General features: G+C 37.7%; 1 pseudogene across 1 annotated transcript in view; it reads left to right on the top strand.

Annotated features, from left to right (window-relative positions):
* LOC308509743 (RNA transcription, translation and transport factor protein-like) overlaps nucleotides 1-1,118 on the top strand; it is a 43,362-nt pseudogene extending 42,244 nt beyond the window's left edge. The window contains exon 3 of the transcript in view: nucleotides 418-1,118. The product of the transcript in view is annotated as an RNA transcription, translation and transport factor protein-like (transcript). The remainder of the gene's footprint in view (nucleotides 1-417) is intronic.
* Nucleotides 1,119-18,893: the final 17,775 nt, after the last annotated feature.

An 18,893-nucleotide genomic window follows, 5' to 3' on the forward strand; every position in this document is an offset into this window, starting at 1 on the left:
TGTCAAAAGTGGTACAGTGTGGTGGCTAAAGATACAGTTTCTAGAATAAGTCTTCTGGGGTCCTAATCCTGGTCCCCCCTCATACTGGCTTCAGGACTTGGGCAAATGAATCTCTGGCTTCAGTTTCCTTATCTATGGAATGGAAGTAGTTATAGTGCTTAACTCATAGGTCTGTTGTGAAAATTTAATACACTAATATATGTAAAGCATTAAGAACAGTGACTAATGTAGTGAATGCTATCCAAGTGTTTGATGTTTTTATTTAAGTAACTGCTGGGCTTATAATATATTCTGATTTAGAAAGTAGAAAGTAGTTTTTTCGCTCTCTCACTGCGCCACCCACATGTCCTCATGTCTCCTCTTTTCGCTGAAGCCCTGGGGACCAGAGTGAGAGCCTAGACTTTATTCCCACACAAGCTGGCTGCCCTTGACCATCGTAACCCTGCCAGCATCAACTACAAAGACAAAACAGAATTTAGAAGCTTTATTGTTTGGCTTGAAGACCAGAAAATCAGACACTGCGAGGCTGAAGGCAGAGGTAACGTAAGAAACAGCCACAGCAGTGACTGGCCCAAGTTCTTTGATTCAAGATTCAAGACCAACAAAAAGCAACTGACTGGCTTCCTGGTTTATCTGTTAGACGTTAGACTTGAATATGGAGATGATGCAAAAAAAATACAAGGACTTGAGACCTGACAATACAAGAAATGCTGACCATCCAGCTAAATAAAATGCAGAGCTGATGATCAACCTGGACGTCAATAATCCTGCTTTGAAGGCTGGTGTCATGGCCTTGACTGACCTTCAGATTCAGCATCATGCTGATTACCTGGCGATGCTTAAGGAGAACTAGAACTCACATTTTGGTCCAGGAGTGCCTGATGCAGAATGCGGGACTACAGCAAATCACCAAAGAGAGCTCGACTGTTACTTTAGACAAGCATGTTCTTGGTTTTGACACAGGAGATGCAGTTCTTAATGAAGGTGCTTGAATTCTGCGTCTGCTGCACATAGAAGAGCTCAGAGAATTACAGACAGGAGTGAGTGAAGCCACAGTCTCTGTGCACGAAGTCACTGACCATCACAGATGGGAAGGTTCTGGAAGACGAGCATCCTAGGATCTTAGCCTGTCACCTACTTAGGACAGTTGGGAACCGTGTAAGCTCCGGCATGTGTTTGCAAATCAACTGTCACATTTTTGAGGGATGGATCTCAGAAAGTTGATTTTGTTCTAGAGATTTATGATCATGGCTTTTCTTTTAATAAAATGGGGAAGAACATATTTTTTTTTTTTTATTGATGGTAATGTAATGCTCACAGAATAATGCCTAGGAGACAAATGGAATAATGACTAGTAAGGACTCATTAATAGTTACAGCAACTGGAACAACAACTGAAAGTTGCAGACATATACACACGTTTCTTTTACGTTTTAGGTAGAATGAAATCTGTCCAAGTGTACTGGAAAATGTTGCAAAACAGAGTGGGGGATTAGGTCAGGCACTGCTGTGAAAAGAAACTACTGCAACCAAGAACAGGAAGAATGAGGGGAGCTGTTCGTTAAAATAACCAGGGTGTGAGGACACAACCTAAAGTTTTGCAGATAAGCCAGATTCTGTACTGCTTGTGGGAATGTCAGCCATTCCAAGGGTAGCTGTAGCAGCATCCCACGGGAGGCGAGGCTCGCAGGAGGAAAGAGACTGAAAATAGTTGGACTTAAACCGTTTCTTGACTTGTGACTGAGGAAGACAGCCAGCTGCCCGTGAAGATACTGGTGACTAGTCTTCTGGTCGTGTTCACTGCCTCAGCGGAAGTTGGGTACCTTAGCTTCATGCTCCTGGACTAGGAGGGCAGGCCACCTACCAACCAAACGGAGAGGCACACACGCCATGTGCTCTGTGAGGCACAGTCGGCCTCCCAAGCCATTTGATCATCCTTTGGTGGAATCAGGAAGCTCAGGCTGTCAAGGTTCAATTATTTTTCATTAATTTCCTTTAATTAAATATCCTTTAGTTTGCATTAGAGAGCAATTATACATTTTTTTTTTCCAATCCAGTACCTAAATACAACTTTGTCTTTACACATTTTTGTCTTGTCTGTTTTCATGGCTCTCTTCCTTCATCAGCGTGTTGTTAACTAGCTTTACCAGGCGATGGTTAATTTCATGTGTCATTTTGACGGGGGTCACAAGGTGCCCAGACAGTTGATCAAACATTATGTAGTATGTGTCTGGACGAGAATGACATTCGAATTGGTAGACTGAGTAAAGCAGATTGCCCTCCCCAGAGCAGGTGTCCTGCCCTGGGTGAGAGGAAATTCCTCCTGCCTGACACCTTGAGCTGGGGCGGTTGTTTGGGTCCTGTCTTCAGACACAAAGGGAAACATCAGCTTTCCTTGGGGCGTAAGCCTGCTGGCTCTTGTGCTGGAAGGACACCATCAGCTCTCCCAGGCCTCCTGCATGTGGACTGCCGATATGGGGACTTCCTGCTTCCATGCTGCCGTGTACCAGTTAATTTCAATACATCGCTCTGTATACGTGTGTCCTATTGGTTCTGTTTCTCAGGAGAAGCCTGCATAATACACCCATCTTTCTGTTAGTTGTTGGGATTTGGCCATCTCGTCAATTGCTAGAATCCTAAGCAGTTCAAAAGAATTATATAAAATCAAAAATAATTTAAATTTATCCCTAGTGTCAAAAGGGAATTCACAAATTTATGTTATTTTTTTTCTCTTTCTTTTGAGGAGATAATATTTTAGAATCATGGCATTTTTCTGACTCTTAGGGATATTTCAATACACGTGAGTTACCAAATAATTCTGTACTGTATACTTTCCACGTTGGATATTTAATTCTGCTAATGTAGTTTGAATTTCCCCAGGTTTGATTTTGAAACAATTTTCTAATCCTTGCATTGACAGAGAATTCTCTAACCTAATGAAATTTCAGATCTGATGATATTTTAAAAATAGGAATATTTTAAATTTACATTTTGAGAAATATGGCCCTGGGCTGAACAAAACCATAAAAAAAAAAAAAAAGGAAAAATCTTCAGACTTCTATACAACAAAAACAAATCTGTAGTTCAAATCCTACTCACACCAGCTAAGTGAGTACTGAGTAACCTTTGCTAATTCACTTCTTTTTTCTTTTTCATTTGAATTTATAACAATGAGATTTTATACTTCTCTGAAGGTTTTTGTTTTTTTTTTCTCCTGCGTCAAGAAGGCCGACTTAGTCACTTCCTCCTTTGAGTATTTCTGTACCGCTTACTGCCTTTACAACTGCATCTCCTTTGGCCCTGGGACTATGCTGTTGTGTTCTCTGTTCCCCAGGAGGGCTGAGGTTCTTCTGAGCCGCCAGCAGTCACTCAGGAACCAGCAGAGCCTGGCACACAGGAGATGTACAGGAAATGCTGGTTGAACTGAACTGAATGCTGCGGTCCCTTTAAGTCCTAACACTCGATGATACAGCGACTTCCAAGACACTTTGAGTTTATCCATAGCCTTTCCCACCTCTTCTCTAGAGGCTGAGCAGCTTTAGATGGCTTATGAATGTTGTATGTTCTTCCGGACGCATTTTTGTTTTATCATCTTTTTCACACAGGTGGAACAGTCAGCATATAATTAATGAGACGCTTTTCATATGTAAATATCAGAGTAATTACAATACCAAACTTCACTGGGTGTCAAAAAGAATGACTCTTTTTTCTACAGGAAGATTTAAAGATTAGATAAAATTACTAGGACTTTCAGATTTCTTTTATTCTTTCCTGTAGACAATCCTATCTCTCCTTTTTCTTTTTAGTGGACATTCTCCGTAGTACTCTTTCCAATCTCCGGGCCTTTAACATATTCCCATCCTTGTACCCTCTGTGGGGCCATCTGCCAAGCTTGATGGAAATGCTAATAGAGCTTCCTCTGGGCCTGCCAAGGGATTCTTTGTTCCTCTGGGATCTCATACTCAGAACACATATCCTGATGCAAAATAATGGCAGGAGAAAGTTCGGGAATAAAGAGGAGCAACACATTTTATCAGGAGCTGTCCATTCTTTAACCCCCAATCAGCTTTTTAGCATAACGAATACTGATTTCCCTGTTAAATGAATCACGGAGAGAGTATTGACTACTGAGCCCTCAGCTCTGTTCTGCATATGCTGCAGGTGTTCATTCACATAAACCTCCAAACTTACCTCTAAAAATACTGTCATTATCTACAATTGACACATTCGGCAGTGAAGGCAGAGTCAGGTTTAGCAGTTTGGGCCAGGTGATGAGCCGAACAAGGAGCCGGCCTGAGTCCAGACCCTGTGAGTGGACACAGCCAATTTACAGGACCTCTGCAAGTACGGAAGAAGTCCTGTCTCCCCACACCCCGCACAGTGCAAGCCTGTCTCAGTCAGCGGCTGCTTTATTCCAGGCTAAAGGAACTCCTGTCTGGAACATTGGCAGTCTTGTGGCGAAGGGCAAGGGACATTGCAGTGTGAGCTGGTTTCTAAAGCTTCTGCTCACAAGTGACACATGGCACATTTGTCCACATTTCCTTTTTCAAAGCAAGTCATGTGACCCCTCCTGAAGTCAACAGGTTAATCACACGTGACTTTCCCTCAGGGTAGGGCACCCTTCACATGGCCACGTCTGACGGCAGGGGAAGACTCTGCAAGTCACACGCGATTTCAAGTCACACACCAAGCTGACCCCAGTGGCACAGCGGAGTATACATACATCTCTTCCAGGAGGAGAGGTGCATATTGTTAGACAGGAATATAATCTGCTCTGTTACATACGTGCTTATAAGGTGGTATCTCATTGGGTGTCTTCATGTGTTTAATGGATGATAGTTTTGTCTTCTGTGAATTCATAGGCTTCTCATTTGCCTATTTTTTTATTGGTTTACTTTCTTACTGAACATCTAAATATTTTTCTATTTTATACATGACAAAAGGCTTTATTTTAAAAATGAGGACAATAGTAAATTATATGGCTGTATTAAGGAATATATAACAGTAAATATATAGATTTGATCATATCTGGCATATGATAAATTATCAGTAAATGAGTTGTTTCTTAATATTATCTAGATTGCAGGTCAGCATGCTATAACCTGTGGGCCAAATCTGTCTCTCTGTCTATTTTTGTAAACAAAGTTTTATTGAAATACAGCCACACTGATTTATTTAGGTATTGCCTATGGCTGATTTGTGCTACAGAAGCAGAGTCCAGTGATTATGATAAGAGACTGTATGTCCTACAAAGCCAAAAGTATTTATTACCTGACGGCAGAGTGATTTCAAAGGCTCCCACTTGGCCTTTCCCGCTGTGAGAAATGTTACCTCACCAAACCAAGGGCCCCTATGAAAGTTCTGCCCAATACTAAATATGTCTAATGCACTACTAGAGTCCATGGTTCTAGTGGACCCAATGTGAATTGGACCTGCTCCAGGAGATCATTTATTACCTGGCCTACATATAACACCTAATGTCCCATACAGGGACGTGATGCTGCTCTGTGTTCCCAGGTATCAACCACTGAGACTCTGTGCCCAATAGACCTCAAAATGTATGAGTATTTCCCTTTTAGGAAAATACAGTTAATTACCAAGTTAATGACCACAGGTCTTTTTGGGAATGAACTGAGGAAATCATTACCTCATGCACTTACCATGGTGTTTCAGGGTCCATCCTGCTGAAGACCCAGCCTCTTCTTTAGGAAATAGATTCCAGACTTGAAAATTGGTTCATGTCCAGAAACTAGGCAAGGGTTTTTGACTTTCCCTAGGAATGGTTGCTCTGGGCGTCCTGATCATCCATTCTTTAATTCTCTTGATTGTGTCGATTGGACTATATCCTTTTCTGATACCTGTAAGGTCATTTTCTGTTAACTACTTCATTAACTCATGCACGCAGGTGGCTGCCACATCATTTTGGCCACTCATTATGATAATTGCACTCATGGAGATGACACCTGTCCTCTATCTTGGGATACTATTGTTTCCATTGCTATCAGGAAGTCCAGTTCTGTAAGAGCCACTCCTACTGTCCTCTCTGACATCTGGTCTATAGAAGATAGCCACCACTTCTTAGTGATGCTGTAGATATATATATCTTATTTCTCTGATAAACTGAGATAAACATTTCTTATTTCATTGAATGGGAGAGTGTCAGGCAGATCCTTATGACAAGCAAGGTCATTGGGTAGGTATTTGTGTCTCACGTAGCAGAACCAATTTAGCAAGTCCCCTTCAACAAATCTTTTGATTCCATCAGAGTTTGCCACTATAGTTCTACCATTTTAAATACACTTAATATGGGCCATTACTTTTTCTAAGCTTCATTCTAAGTGTCATCTAGCAGTAATATTAGAAAAGTCTCCTGAGACTTCTACCAGGGGGTTAAATTCCATCTCCTGGGAATGCTGCCAGATTGAAAAATTCTTTTTCCCAACTCTGTGTTCTTCTCCCGTTGACCCGCCATGCTCGCACTTACACCAGGACCACGCATGTTTCTGTGGTTCGTCTCAGCCGTGCCCTTCAGCTCCTCTGGTGTCGTGCCCTGCCTCTCCCTCAGCAGACCCAGCAGTTCTCTTATCAGTTATTGACCTGGTGCCCAGGAGAGGGTAGGGGCTGAACTGAGGATGGAGTTGGAAACATACAGTCAAAACCCAAATTTCTTTCCAACCCAGAAAACCTCTCCACAAAGGTAGATGAGAAAGAAACAATTTCACTATTGAATAAGCATTATAATTGAATGAGATGTGCATCACAGGAAGTCCATTAACAGGTTGCCAAGACAGAAAGAAATCTCACCATTTTACAAAGCCAAGCAGATACAACCCATTACACACATGTTCTCAAGATAAACAATCACTAGTTCAAGTCAGAGGACTTCACAGACCATTGCTCACACACTGTTCATCCCAGATTCACCTGGTAATTAGAGCGATCCATCTGTGTTTGCTAACTGGCTTCTTCCAAAGGATAAGTAAGCCTCTTGTATTATGACAAGAGGCAGTTTGGCAACTTGGTGTGAGGGGCCTCTGAAGTTAGGCTTCTACCCTCCCACAGAGACTGGGAGATAAGGGAGCTATTTTCCTTAAAGGCTACGTTTCAAAGAGATGGTTTTCAGGTTCTTAAGAGAGACCTTACTGGGTTGTAGAGCCAGCCAGGGGCTTATTTAGCTTTTAAAACATTACAGGGGGTGGCCAGTTAGCACAGTTGGTTAGAGCCTGGTGCTCTTAACAACGTTGCCAGTTCGATTCCCCACATGGGCCACTGTGAGCTGCTCCCTCCACAACTAGATTGAAACAACTACTTGACTTGGAGCTGATGGGTCCTGGAAAAACACACTTAAAATAAAAAACAGGCAAACAAACGGAAAAAAACAACAACGATTTACATACATTTCAAAGTGATAGAGAAAGAATTTACAAGTTTCCTGAAGTCAGTGCTCTAAGAAAAGGCAGTGAGAGAAGCCTCTTTCTCTTTTATTTTAAAAGAGAAAATTAAGCCTCTTAGTATTATTTCATTTGTATTTGCCCTTACAAGACCATGTATTTCCCTGCCAGGCAGAGTCCAGCTGTTCTCAAGCAGTGGCCAGTTGCACAGGCCTGCAGGGTTCATGGGTAGCTGGGAATTCATGCTTTTCCAGTGTATCCACATCGATGCCATGGCTCTTACTCAAGCGGCCACTCATTCATGGTTCTGACCTTGGTCTAGAAGACATTTCAGAGCTGAGAATCCAACATTTTCTTTGGTTCTACTACTCTTAAGATTTAAGTCCTGGGCCTCAGCCTTTTCTGTTCTCAAATACTGCTATCCAAGCCATCCAACATTCACCTTGAGCTTTAATTGCTAACTTCAGGCTTCCATTGTCTTTTCCCAAAGCATGTATCCCTCCCAGCAACAGCCATCCAAGTTCATCATCCTCTTACTTACTATTCCCACCCCTCACAGGGGACTTTCTCCTGTGCATTCTTTCCTACATGTTTGCCCTCCCAGTTCATGACAGGTGAACGTTTTAACAATTATATGATTACTGTGTGCAAAAGTCTAGCAATACTCCATGTATCGTTCTAGGATGCCATGAATTTTTAACCCAACTCCTTTTGCAAATTTTCAAAACTTTGGAAAAGCAGTACAATTGCTATCCATGTACTCTGTACTTAAACGTAACAGTTATTGATATTGTGCCATATTTGCTTTATATCTTTCTCCCTCTTTCCTCCTCTTTCCAAATGTATATATGTGTATATACATTTATACGAGTATATATGTGTATACAGTTTTATATATATAATATATATACACACAGATTTATATATATATGATATATAATACATATATATAACATATATAATACACACAGATTTTTTTTATTGTAGCATCTGACAGTGACATCATGAAATTAAATAATGATATGTTTTGTACTTTGATAGCTTTTCTTTTGGTAAGGGTTTTTAGAGCAGACACAAATTTCATAAAATGTTGACTGCCAGCTTCACATAATAAAAACTCTACAATGATATTTGCTTCTGTTTGCTTGAATCCATTTATTTAACAATTCTGGAAGCTGCTGCACATTCTTTAAAAACACCTTGTAATATTCTGAAAATTTCTATTTCCATGCAGTCAGTCTTACACCGATGAAAATTTAATCTGTTAAATCAGGAACAAAGCATTTGCTAGTACAGGAATATCATTTTGGGGCAGAAGATTTAAAACCATGATGTATTTGACATCTATGTTCAAAGTATCTGAAAAGTATAAATAATCACACACGAGACCATATAATTGCCTTGTTTTGCTAATACTATTTCCAATTATAGCAAATAATAATTGTTTTTTTAAATATCCTGCAATACCTGTTTATGTACCTAGCACAATGCTACATCCCTAAGAGTAGTTGTCTATGTATGTATAAATCTGTGTGTTCATTTACATCTACGTCTACATGTATGTCTACATACATGTAAGGTGAGTTAATGAATAAAATGCTGTCCGGTAAGTGTTTTGATCCCCCTTGGGTTTCACTAACTTCACATCAACAATGCCAAACTTCTTTATACCACCTTGATACCATTCTGAGGTCAATTCATAACACGAAGGCCACCCCTCTTGTAATTACATTTCTACCTTGGATTAATATAATAATTTGCTTCTAAGGAAGTTCTTCACACATTCTGAAATATTACCTCATTTATCATTCCAACATCCCTAGAAGATCAAAGTTAATCTGATTACTCCTTTATTTTATGTGTAGAAACTGGCTAACAAAGTGTAAAAGGATTTACTGGGAGTCACAGATCATCCACAGGCAAAGTCGATTTACATTTCAAATTAACAAGTTATCTTCAGTCCTGGTGGAAGGACTTGTTTGTGTACTGAAATGGAGCTTCCCTTCTCTGTTATTTCTACCCTTGTCAGGTGGTTAGCTGTGTGTCCACATCTTTCCTAAAGGGATTTAGCCTCTGACCCTGTCCTGTGACTCCCTTCCTCCATAGCTTGAATTTTCTGTCTGTCTGTCTCCCGAAGTAAAAATCAAAGGTCTTGCACAGGTATGTCTCTCTGGGAAAACTTGCTGTGCTTGCAATATCAGCAAACACACACACACAGAAAGACAGAAGTGTCATTCTAGGGGGGCTGCAGTTCAGTTAAGTGGCCTCTGCTAATGCCGGGATAACTCCATCAAACTTAAGACAAAATGTGAACTGGGACAGAGAGAGGAAAAATGGTCAAAGCAATTAGAAGCATCATAGTGGTTTGTACGAGCAGGTCTTCTTATAAACTTGTTCCTTTGTCACCGACCCAGCCTCTCAAATCCTCGGCCCTGCTCCTAGGAGTAGCTGCCCTGAATGCAGTGGCTAGCACACACTCACTGCATGGCCTTCTGGGTTTTAGGTTTCAATTTTTCACTTGGCACCCTTATATCTCCTGAGGGAACATCCACGGATGTTGTAAATGCTGACGTTGTGAGGTCAGAGGCCATTTTCAATGTCTTGAGGAATGAGAAGTAAAAACCACCTGGTAGGCAGCTTTCTCAAGACCTGTTGAAAGGGTAGGAAACACGGACTGATGCCTGGTGGGGCCAGGAGGGTTCAGGATGTCTTTTTGTTTTTCACATGGAAATGATTAAATGTTGTTAAAATGTAGATGAAAAGAAAGCAGTTGCAGAGAAAGAAGAACCCTGGACATCTAATTCACATTGTTCACATGTGAAAGTAAAGTTTTGAGAATCCAACAATTAACTTAAAGCAAGCTATTGATTGACTCATGATATAGTTATTTGCAATACTGTTAGTTTCTAAATAATTTTTACAAGCGGTTCTGACCCAGAATTTTATATCAGAATAACACTGGGGATTCTACACAGGACTGAAGGCTTTTATTCTCACAAGTTACTATTAAACATGACAATTTTGGTATAAAAAGGAAAAAAAAATATAATAACATAAAAATAAAAGCCTTAATTGATGGAAGTGAAAATTGCGGAAAAAAGTAAGTTGGTCGAGTGATATATTTGCATAGATTAGATTGCAATTATTTTTCTCTGTAAAAGCAGGTTCCATACTCTGTGTCTGTGATTTATTTTCTGTGGTTCTGTTGGACTTGAATGTAGCTGTCAGCTGCTCCTCTCGTGAGAGCTTTTGATTTTCAAAGAAGGTAGCAAGCATGTGGGAGTGTAAACAGGTCTTATTTATAAGAAGCTTCTGCTGATGAAACCCATTTGTCTTGCTGAAAAATTAATTAGAATCTTCTTCACTAATACCAATTATACATACTTATTTCGCTTTCTCTTCTTCTTGGCCTGGGTTGAAAAGGTTAGCAGATTATTTACAGTTTTCCTCCTCAGGCCCCAGGAGGTAAGTCCTTCCTACTCTGTGTGGGCCGTGCATAGTGGGCGTATGTACACCCTGTATTTATACCTTATATTTACATATATATAGGTAAAACTAGTCAATGTTAATTTTTCAAGGAATACGTATGATTACTAGCATCACGAGCAAAGACTGTGCCTTTTGAAGAAAGAAATAGAAAAGATAACTCTGCTATAAGTCTTATAGAAAAAAATATTTTTTAAGGGAAACGTGCTCTAAAATCTAAACTTCTAAAATAACCAGCAAATAACATTTTCCTTTTTAAATGTACTTCTTAAGCTTGAAGAGAGAAAAATACTATGTCTAAAGTGACTGTTAAGAATGTTATTTCTACTTTCGAAAGGAATAAATAGATTCTAAACTTTGAGCCTTCAAATCTAGGAAGATTATATAATGATTAAAGTTGACTGTTGTAGTTACTGGAACAGACACTATGAGCTTAATCACAGTATTCCATCTTTCTAGTGTTGATTGTCTTTGACTATCTAAAAATATTCTCCAAAGTAGATTGTTATTTTTTAATGTTTGTTTTTGTGAGTCAGTGGAGATGATTTTACACAATCAAGCAACAAAAACAGAATGCTGAAATTCTAAAAATGTTGTGACTCATAACTCTTATTGGTCATTTACAGTTGATGACAACTTGTCCTTCCAATTGGATTTTAAATTTCTAGAGGGCAGAGATTATAGGTTGTACTTGGTTTCTCTCCTTTATACTCTATTGAAAATATACTCTCTAGAGTTCACTACTCACCTCTCAGTTACCACATCCAGTGTCTTTTAAAAATTTGTGGTAATTTTTTCCTCTTGGAGACATTGGACGTTGATTACTGTTTACTCTTTTTTAGACTCTCTTCTAACTTCCCTAATATTAACATGTATCCCCGAAAGTAAGACTGAGTCTTATATTAAGGTTTGCTCCAAAAGATGCATTAGGGCTTATGTTCAGATGTCATCCTGAAAAATCATGTGAGGGCTTGCTTATTTTCCTGTTAGGTCTTATTTTTTGGGAAACGTGGAATATTATCCTTTTATCTCTTTGAACTCTTTTTTGTTTTAATCCATTCCCTTTTCTGTTTCCATTCCCTAAATGTGAGTGTTCTGTAGAGTCTAGTTCTCTAACAGCACACAACGAAGAAGGATCTCTTCTGTGCATTTATTGGTGCTGTAGCAAAATTAAGATGAATAAGACATGCTCTTGGCTCAAGGAATTTATGTCACGGTGGGAAAATATTTCATGCTCAATGTACAAAGTCGAATTCCAGCATCCTAGCATTGCCTCAGGGTTCTCCCCAAATGGACCCTTTTCTAGGTAAGAAAATGGTTGTATTTACACTGGTGGCTTTTTATTTGCCCAGCTCAGTGCTCAGTGGTGTCCATCTTCTCAAATGTGGTGTCTGTGGAATTTATTTGACCTACCTAGGTGATCATAGCAAGCAGATAGTCAGGAAGGTGAGGGGTATTCAGATTAGGCTCAGGCACCACCGTGGGGCATGTGGCAATGTACCTGACCAAGATTTAGAAGCTCACAGGCAAGGGACAGGGCTTAGGAATCAACATGGCTGGTCTACCACTTGGTCACTGAGAGGACTAAACCAGTTATCTTCTCTGTGCTTATTTTCTTCCCCATAAATAATCCTTAATTCAAATGATTGTGAGAATTGAATGATATAATATATATATTTTTTTCCAACTTGAGGTGTCATATCTTTGTTCAATTCTGGAAGGTTCTTAGCCAAATACTGACTCTATTTTATCCTCTCTATTCTTTCTTTTGGAGATTCCTCTTAGCTAAATATTGAAGCTTTTTGATCTATCTTGAGTTTCTCTAATCTTTGAAAATTTTCATATCTTTTCATATATCTATGTGTGGCATTCTGGTAATTTTTTTTGATCTACCTTTTTTAGACCCTAATTCTCTCTTTAACTGTGTCTAGTCTATGTATAATCCATCTGTTGACCCTTTTGTTTCAATTACTGTAGTTTTAGGATTTCTACTTGGTCCAACAAATTCTCTTTCTTATTTCATTTTCTCCTACTTTTGTGTATGGTTTGATTATTCCTTTTGTATCTCTAGATATTTTAAACATACTTAATTTAAAATACTTTTCAATGTAGCTTAGTTGTGAGAGTCAAATCAGTTCACAAATGTCAGAAGTTGCTATTTTTCTATCTCAGTAAAAAATGACAACAGAATTCAAACTGGAACTACTCTTTTTACAGTGATCCTATTTATTTAAGCAGAGTTATAATTTCAGTTATAAGAGAATGATTCTTTGTAATCTCTTGTAATTTTATGTGAGTAAATAATAATGAATATCACATTTCTTTGTTCACAAAGTACACCTTGCATAACAAAATAATACTAAGTAATCTCTTTCTTGTAGTAATAGATCCCCAGGCCTTTATAAGTATTTATAACTTGGGGCTTTAAGAACCTTTGAGATTAGTTAGTAGCCGTTATTTCAGTTTTACAACCAAGTTAAGCAAGTGACTCCTACAGCAAACCGATAGGAAAATAAATCTTGACTTTTTATGTAAACTTCTCCTAAAATAGACTTCCTAACAAGCAACACATATTACCAGCTCCCGAGGTGTGTGTGTGTGTATGTGTGTGTTTATACTAGTTTATACTTTCTTCCAGGAACTAGGAAAGTGTTGACATCAATTCAATCACCTCTACTACCTGGCAGAAACAACTATTAACCTTTGAAAAAGCGGTACTACACTAAAGAATTCTCAAGCATAATTTATTATTCTCACATCATATTGTAAGAAAAAAAAAAGATGGGAAAACCACCATTCTCTTCATTTTTCTAGGTAGTAACACATTTTTTAAAAAAAGAATAAGTTTTTCTTTATCCAACGCAACCAATAATTATCTGTGATTAATGAAGTTCAAATATATCAAGCTGTCCATGGATAAGTGATTTGTAAAAACATAAAATGTAGAAAATAGTAAAATGACATTGAACTTGATTTCTTCTTCCTTTGGAGAGTTAGAAGATATTTGGTGGTAATCTAGGTCCTTGTTGTCATCATTAAGAAGAATAATTTGTATTGAATCTTTGTCGCAGAAACAAGGTTAAAAGATTTTGACTGTTAGATTAACAGATAACCCTACTTTAATTTTGGCACAAATCACCCTTTGAGTTGATTGTAGGGTTCTTTGAGTCACTTGTTTTTCTTGATCACTGTAGGAAGCTGACCAGTAGGGTAACGAAGCTCCAGGGAAGAATGTTTTAGTGGGGATGGAAGTGGCCCATAGGGTGACAGTGGTGCTGCTCACCTGAGTGCAGGCCCCTCTGCTAGAGTCTGTGCTGATTCTTACTCCAGGGCTGTGCTTGGGTGAAATGTCTCACATGCAGGATTGATTGAGTTACACAGCATATGTACATGAGGTGTGATCAAAGAATACAGTGAATATTTAAATTTCAAACAATTATTACAGCGAAAGACACATTGCCATGAGTCCCCCTCAAAACACTCCCCCTTGCCTGGAACACACTTGTCCATTGTTCTTGCCATTTCCTGAGGCAGTTCTGGAAGTCCTCTTTCGTGAGTGTATTTACTTCATCTTCCATCATGACAATGCTCCCTGTCACACATCTTTTCTGGTAGAGCAGTTTCTGTCAAATAAAAACATCACGCTGTGTCCTCATCAACCTTAGTCACTGGATCTGGCACTGTGTGACTTCTGGTTCTTCCCCAAAGTCAAAGTGACCGTGAAAAGAAAATGTTTTGAATTGATTCAGGACATCAAAGCAGCCACGACAGCACAACTAAAGACACTCATGAAAGAGGACTTCCAGAACTGCTTCAGAAAGTGGCAAGAACAATGGGATAAGTGTATTTGAAGTAAGGGGGAGTATTTTGAGGGGGATTGATGGAAATGTGTCTTTTACTGTAATAATTATTTTTAATGGAAACATTCACCATATGTATTTCTTTAATTAAATTTATTGGGCTGACAATGGTTAGTAAAGTTCCATAGGTTCCAGGTGTACAATTCTGTAATACATCACCTATATATCACATTTGTGTTTACCACTCAGTCAGTTCTCCTTCTATCACTAAGTCATAAAAATCCTATTTGCAAGTATCTTATGGCCAGTGCAGGGCGGGTAAATGTTTAATCACCACCAGAGAGGGGAAAAAGACTCTGATTTGTAGGTTTGATGATTTCTGTGGTGTAAATACTCTCACAATGGCCATTTCAACTACAGTGTCTGAAAATTAACCAATTGGCTCTTATGAGCCAGTACAAGCCAACCCCAGCACTCCACTGAAAAATTTCCCTAAGTGTAATATAACAGGAAAGAATAAAGAGATTTGATGTGCAGTGGTCCCCTCAATTAACTGGAAACCTCTTGAAAATAAGGACTAAATTTTGCATCCAGAAAATGGCATCCCCACAAAAAGACAAAGGTGAAAAAAACAAAAACCCAACAACTGTGATATGAATCTCCTTTAATCAAGGTGGCTTATGTACTCTGTTTTATTGCTTTCATGGGGATTTATAGAAAGAGCATCAGTGTTTTTTTGTGTATTAATCCCTTTTTTAATATCTAAAGAAAAATTCTTTCTGCTTGAAAAGGGCTAAATCAATAGAAATCGAGAGAATAAATATCATTGCTTCCTAACTCCTTCACTTAACTGCTCATAGACTGACAAAAGGATGTTTCTGCCAATAATTAATTAATCTGAAAATATGAAGATACTAAAACACAACAGGATTATGTGACATTATATGCATTACAATGATTAAACCCATTTAATCTTATTTCAGAGACTACAGAAAGCCTACTTCCTATTAGTATGACATTTTATCTTGTTTAATTAAGGGATATCACAACTGTTAATAAACAGTCATAGGTCAAAAGTGCATAAATGAAGCAGCAGGTTTTAGATCCTACATCAACAGAAACTAAAAAAGACAAAAGAGACTGTTTCTGTAACTTAATGATAACTTGCACATGAAACCCTAATTCAATCAGCATTATCCTTGTATTTTTGTGGAGAATAAACTTTTTGCATTAATCTAAGGTTAAACCAAAAATGACCCTTCTTGTATCATGATATTCCCTTCTAACATCAAGTTACCTCAAAGCCAGTGGTCATTATGTGACACCTGTTGAGATATTTTTGTCTATACTCTTCAGAAAGTACAACGAGCTTACACGGCGGAAAGTTAGTGAACTTAATTGTCTGACCTCCTATATTTAGTTCTTTATGTGCTCCATAGCTCCATGCAGAAATGTCATTCTTTATTGTGTAAAAGTTAAGCATGAGGCTCTTTTTGTTGTGTTTTCACAAGACAATTTTGAGTTAGTCTCCTGAGGCATCTTAAAATATAAGAGTTTTAAACTAATTTTAGTGGCTTAATAATGTGAAGCAATGTAAAATGTCATCAGAGGTAATAAAGTTGTATAGAAATCTGATAAGGGGAAAATTCCTTTCTACAACTTTGAAAGGAGGAAAAAGAACAAATTAAATTAAACGTAAGGACAAGATGAAGATTTAAACAACCTTCATCATTTACAATAATTTTTAAATGTATTATTCTTAAAATACATCATTTTCTGTTTTTTTTTTAAATATATGTTTATTAAAATCTAACTTCCTTCCGTATTATTCTGCTGAGTCCCTTGGGTATCACAGATGGAAAAATAATGATTGACTGCACTGATATCGGGTGTTGTGTTTACAAGCGAGCTGTTTATACGTGTCTGAATTCCTTTTTTATTCTCCCACCATATAGGCTCCTCCTAGAGAACAGAAAATGGTTTCTTTAGCCCAGCATCTGTTAAAACTCTTGGCTAACAGAGCACTTACTCAGTAAATACTTTGATCATGAATGCTCATATCAAGAAAAACTTCCTGAAAAATTACAGCATTACAAAAAAAAATATATCGATAGAAGAGATACTAAAACATTTTCTGAAGTGTGGGCAAGTTTTCATAAATCAGTAATTTTGATGCTGTGTAACTTTCCAAATGACAGTGGTCATTTAGACGTAAATTTCTTTAGAATCCTTTAGAATTCTTTTAGAGTCTAACCCCTTCTTGGATAGAGAGAAACTCCAAGTCTCTGGAAAGCTAAGCTATTTATCCCGGTGTTAGGTGCTAATGATTTCCCACTTACTTGAACTACTGATTATTAATGTACATAGTTTAATTATATGTTACTGTATCACTTGTTTATGTACATATCTGTGAGAATGTTATCCTATATGGGTTTTTATAATGGTTATTATACATAAATGACTTCAAATTCTTTTAGGTTGGTGCAAAAGTAATTTTGGTTAAAAGTTTAATAATTGCAAAAACCACAATTATTTTTACACCAGCCTAATATTTGAAATTCGGTGGGTTAATTTCTAACAAATAAATAGGTATTTGTGATAAAGCACATTGAACGATTTTTAGAAGAACCCATTTTTGCCATCAGTTTAATGGCAATTAGTATTATATTATTTTAAAGACTAAAATTGCAAGGTTCTTCTATATCTTGGGGGGAGATCAGTACCCAAATGCACCAGGATTATCAAAATATGTATTGGTCTGTGGCAAAGACAGCCAGAGTTGTCAGTTTCTTTTTTTATATATTGCAATATGGCTTCAACTATATGTAGAGAAGTGGGCAGGATACAGACCTTCTTTTCTGTGTCCATGCTAGGTAATGTAGTTTTTCAACTTTGGAATGGGAGAAATAGGGTAAACTGTGTCTGATAGAATATTCAGTTCCCAAAATCATTTTCTGCATAATCTTTGATTTCTTATTGCATTACCTCTATGGGCTTAATTACTGGAGTATCCTGAATATGGTATGTGGATAAAGATGAATAGTTTAAACAAGAAAAACTGTAACTTATATTATTCTTTCAAGTTCAAGATTTCAAAGACCTTTGAGAGAAGGAAAACTTCCCTAATGGTTCCAGCTGAGAAATTTTTATTCTCATTCAAACCTACTGCCACATATTACCTCTCATCTTTTGTTTCTTTACCATTCTAATACAAAGCCATTTCCCTTGAATGAAATACTTTGATTTTCAGTGAAGGAAATAGTTTTAACTATCTTTTCCTTGCCCTCCCAAATGGAAACTGAACCCCCCATCAGAGTTCATCTCTTTCACCCATTAATAATCCATGTATCTTTATTCTTCCTTGTGCAAAACTGTCTGCTTGGTTGAACTTTAAGGGAGAATTTCAAGTAGTCAGTTTCAAAAATAAGTAATGTATTTTGTACTAAATAAGCCCAACTGGGGCAAGATGTTCAATTTCAGTGCAGTTTAACAAGTCTCCTGTCAAAAGTTGTATTTTATTTTAGTAACTCCACGTAATCCACAACACTCATTTATTGTCTTTAGTTCAGAGTGAATTCCTTTAAAACAAAAAGCTCTACTTTTTCCCACACAATACTAAAGACCTGTTTGCTGTACCTAAGGCAAACTATATGGTTGTTAATTTTCATTATTAATCATTTTACCAAGAGCTATGCCTCAGTTTCCTCATCTGTAAAAGAAGAGGGTTACTTGCATTGAATGATCTTTAAGTTTTCCTACAGATATAATCTAAACTGACTATTTGAAATTATTCTGTTCTGTAGTGTTAGCCCAACAGTGGTTAAAAACCACTGTTGGGCTAATACAAGATCCTTCTTACGAAATTAAAAACAAGACTTAAGATATTTTAAAATCTGAGTGCTTAGAAATAAAATCAGTGAAAAAACAAAGAGAAAATAAGGTGGGCATGTAGGAAGGGAGGGGGCCAAAGGAGAATTATGCTGGCCTGGGTCTGTTAGTGCCAATTCCTCCCTTTAGTGTATATATTTAAATTGTCCCAATCCCTTTATTGAAGTCTACTTATTTGAAGTAACACTTTTATCTACAATAAAATTTCATATATCCTTGGGTATGTTTCTGTACTTTAAATTCTGTGGCATTGATATATTTGTTGTTGTACTAATATCACACTTTTTTCAATAACATTTGAGTATATTTTAACAAATGGTAAGACAAAT

This window comes from Rhinolophus hipposideros (genome assembly GCF_964194185.1).
Source record: "Rhinolophus hipposideros genome assembly, chromosome: 17".
Lineage (NCBI taxonomy): Eukaryota > Metazoa > Chordata > Mammalia > Chiroptera > Rhinolophidae > Rhinolophus > Rhinolophus hipposideros.